This window comes from Capsicum annuum, chromosome 3 (assembly GCF_002878395.1).
Source record: "Capsicum annuum cultivar UCD-10X-F1 chromosome 3, UCD10Xv1.1, whole genome shotgun sequence".
In the NCBI taxonomy this organism is placed as follows: Eukaryota; Viridiplantae; Streptophyta; class Magnoliopsida; order Solanales; family Solanaceae; genus Capsicum; species Capsicum annuum.
The window spans coordinates 37,838,723-37,842,822 of record NC_061113.1 but is presented as its reverse complement, the minus strand read 5'-3'; positions in this window follow the sequence as shown (position 1 = coordinate 37,842,822).

The following is a 4,100-nucleotide window of genomic DNA, read 5'->3' as shown; positions in this document are numbered from 1 at the left end:
GTTCGTCAATCCGTATACAATCCACATATATCCATATCCCCTCCCTGACACATCTCTCGAGGAGGGTTTAAATATTTTCATTTGAAAATATTAAGATTTTAAAAGCATTAAAAAAGAATTTCATTATCTTAATGTTAGGAACCCATAGTTGAAAAATTCTAAATAATTCTAACTATTTCATATAATAATAATAATCTATATAAATAAATAACTATAAAAGTAATAATATAAGTAGATAATAATAATAATATTAATTGTAAAAAATTATTAACGCGAATACGTTTTGGGTCTTCTATTTGTAGAATGTTTAGCTTATAGAATGTAATGACCCTCCAGGTCATTTTTCGTTCCATTTCACCTTTAGAGTTTTCTCATAGCTGCCAGAAATCATTTGTGACTTGATGAAACTGATAGTTCGGTTACCGAGCGGTTCGTTTGGGCTTTTAGAGTCAATTTCTCATTTAGAAGTCTTCGCTGATTTCAAATGAACACCGAGCAAAAAATTCAGTAAAACAATCTCAAATGTGAATTTCGACTAATCTAGCAGCTCCAAAATATCGATTTTAGGATAGATAGACCTTTGATTCGGCTCTTATTGCACCCAATCTCATTTCTACCTATTGGTCGAAAAGTGAAAAATCAAAAGATATGGGTCTGGACCCACATTTGGTCTAAACAACCTCGAATGTAAAATTCTTTACTAATGCATCCGAAACGTCGAATTTAGTGGGGTTACATAGTTCGCTTTTAAAATCGGAGTCCGAATAAGTTCCAGAGGTCAAAAATAAGTTTTGACCTTGTTGGCACTAGAGCATAGAGATTGCGGACAATGAAAGGCGATTGAGGGAGCGTGATCGCATTCTTATGTAGCACAAACGTGGTACCTCTTTTCCTGGTTTGATTATAAATAGCCCCCTTAGTCTAGATTTGGTCATTTTCCACTCCTCTTTGAGCTCTAGAAACCTAGAGTGACATGATAACTTCATATTGAGTCTTGGGTGTGAGTTGGAATCTTGTTTAACATATATTTTCGTAATTAACAATGGATTTAAGGTATGAATCCTTCATTTTTATGCTTGAATTTCTTTAATTTTTGACCGAAACCCCTATTAGCTCGAGAGCTTGATTTGAGCCCAGATAAGCTTGATTTTCACTTGTTTCTTGAGGGTTATAATTCTCTAATGTGTATGAGCATTCAGTTGATCTCAAAAACATATTTTTCATATATAGGACTAACTTGGGCGGGGGGGGGGGGGGGGGGGGGGTGTGGTTTTTGGGGGGAGGGGGAAAGGGGGGGGGGGGGGGGGGGTTTGGTGTCGTTTTTGGACCTGAAGTACAATGGTACAATATGGGTATCAATGTTCTCATAATGACGTGGAATGTCTTTTTGATAGCTTGGCTCCTTGAAGAAGCTTCTCGAAAGGGAAAAATGAAGGTTTAATGGATTGTTGAGCATTCTTCGAATTGGAGGTAGGCTAGGCTTACTCCTTGTTAGATTGAGCTATGTTTTGATATAATTGTGATATCTTGTTAGATTGGGATGAGTTTTAAGTATTGGATTGATGGAATGAAAGACTTGGGTTAGTTGGACTATTTAGGCTATATGAATCTTAGAGTTGAAAAAGCTTGATTTGTTTTCCTTGACCTAGGTGGAATAGCCTTCATTACTCATGTTTAGCATGAGAATGCCTTAGAATACTCGATATTAGGTAAATTGCTCTAGTTGCTCACACTTAGAGTAAGTTGTCCTTAGTTACTAATACTAGTGAAGGTTCCCTTAGTTCCACTGGACTTAGTAAAGGTTCTTGAGTAGATATCTACCTTAGGGCTTATGGTGGCTTGCTATATATCTAAGAGTTGATTTAGATACCAGATACCGTAGCCTAGTCCAGAGTAGAATTGACTTAGAATGCACTTCGGGATGTGGATGTGGTCTTGTTGACCCACCCTAAGGCAAGACTTATGATTAGTTCTTTTGTACCCTTAAACTCAGTAGTTGACTTGGGAGTGCCTTTTTGAGGCAATATTGACGATTCTTGGAACTTGTTGGTTATGTGGAATGACATTGAAAATAATCCCCTAGGAATTATCCCTTGTATGACGTTTGTCTAAAGTTTATGTCAAGCTATAAATTACGTTATTGTGATTAACTATTGTTTGGGCTAATGAACGTGCTATTAAATGAGCCTTTGATAATAATATGGCCCAAGCCATAAATGATGTTATTGACCACGCTATGAATGAGCTATAGATTACGTCATGCTTTAGCTATTGCTCATACTAATGATAAATTCTCTTTAGGCCTATAGTAGACCAACGAACACGCTACTAGTGGTCCATTTTTCATGATACAGTTTATGGTTATGCCCAAGATCTAAACGACTAGATTATGGATTATGTAGGACGAGTCATTAATTATATATTGATTAAGCCATTATTTAGGCTAATGTCTGTCCGTTAACTATACTATTTCCCAAGTTATGATCATGCTTAATAATTATGCTAATAAATCATATTGGGAATCTTCCTTATAGTCGATATTAAAAATGATAATATAAATGGTTCTAAAAGGCATGCTTATTGACTATATATGCGAATTTCATATAAAATATATTTGGATTCATGTTATGCTTTTGTCTAGTAACCCAACTAGTGATTATACCAGAAAGCTTTCTTGTTGCTAATATTATGAGTCATGATACTAAGGGTTATAAAAGGTATATTCATTTACTACATGAGAAGCTATGCTACTAAACATGTTGAGCCTGTTAATGATTTGTAATATCCATGCTATATATATATATATATATATATATATATTCATATATGTAACAACCCGTATTTTTGGGTTAGAACGTAAACTGTCATTCCTACGTGTAAAGGTCTCAATAGCTAATGACTCCTATATAAATATAAATATGATAATCAATTAGGTAGTGTGGGAATCTACTTGAGCATGAATTGAGATCATAGAGGTCCCTTAATTCAAAGACAAGTTGAAAACTTTCCTATCGATTGAGTTTTAGTGAGCATCTAAACTTAGGCCAACTTTAATTGAAAATAACTTCTTGTATATAACGACTTAGAGGGCCTACTATATACCAAATGAAAGGTCTTCGAGTTTTCTTTCCAATTCAACTAGTTTCACCTTAATCCGATATCGGAGTAGAAAGTTATGCCAATTTTACTTTGGAGTGTCTGACTACCAAAAATGATGACCTAGGCGACGAGCCATTAACCTTGGTCATCAACTGATGAAATTTTGCGACTTCTTTGGTTTCTTTAGAGGTATTTTGGTCTTTTCCTTACTCCAAAAACCTTTTCCATGAATTAAATTGCACCTTAAGCATTATTAATAAACTTTTATCAGTTTTACAACATCTCAAATCCTCTCTACTCTCAAAAACAAGACCAAACTAGCATTTTTCTCTAAGTTCAAGTTTTCAAGAAAAGGTTCAAGATTTGAGTTCCAATCCTCAAATAAAAAACATAAGGTACGTGGGGTTTTCCTAAACTACATGGGCATGGTGAAATCGTTTTAATTATGTTTAAATGTTGAGAAATCATGAATTTACAAGAGGGTTTTGAATGAACACTTACAATTATGCATTGTGAATCCTTCTTGACAATTATATTTTTGGTCTTGAGGCCTTACCCCTTAAACTCAATTTTGTTTATATATATGTATGTATGCATGTGGTTGATGTTTGGGATTTGAATTGAGAGTAAGAATAATTATAATCCCTATCTTATTATAAATCTCCTTGTTTTCATATGTTATGAATTATTCAATTTCATACTGAGAAATATGTTACAAATGTCTTTACTGTTGTTTAAGACTTGATCTTAATTATAAATTGAAGAGAGGGTGTTTCTTGTTTATATAGAGCAGAAGTGATGATTTTAAAGAGTTGCATGGTTTGTCACAAAATACATGACCACCACATGTTTGATGAAATATTGAAAAGAGAGAATCTCTGCATAGTTTGAAATATGTTTTTAAAACAAGAACTCTCTTGCATTGTTTGATTGAGTTGATGGTCTAAACATTGTTTTGCATGTAAAGAGTTATAATTTGATAATGTATGGCTGAGAAATAT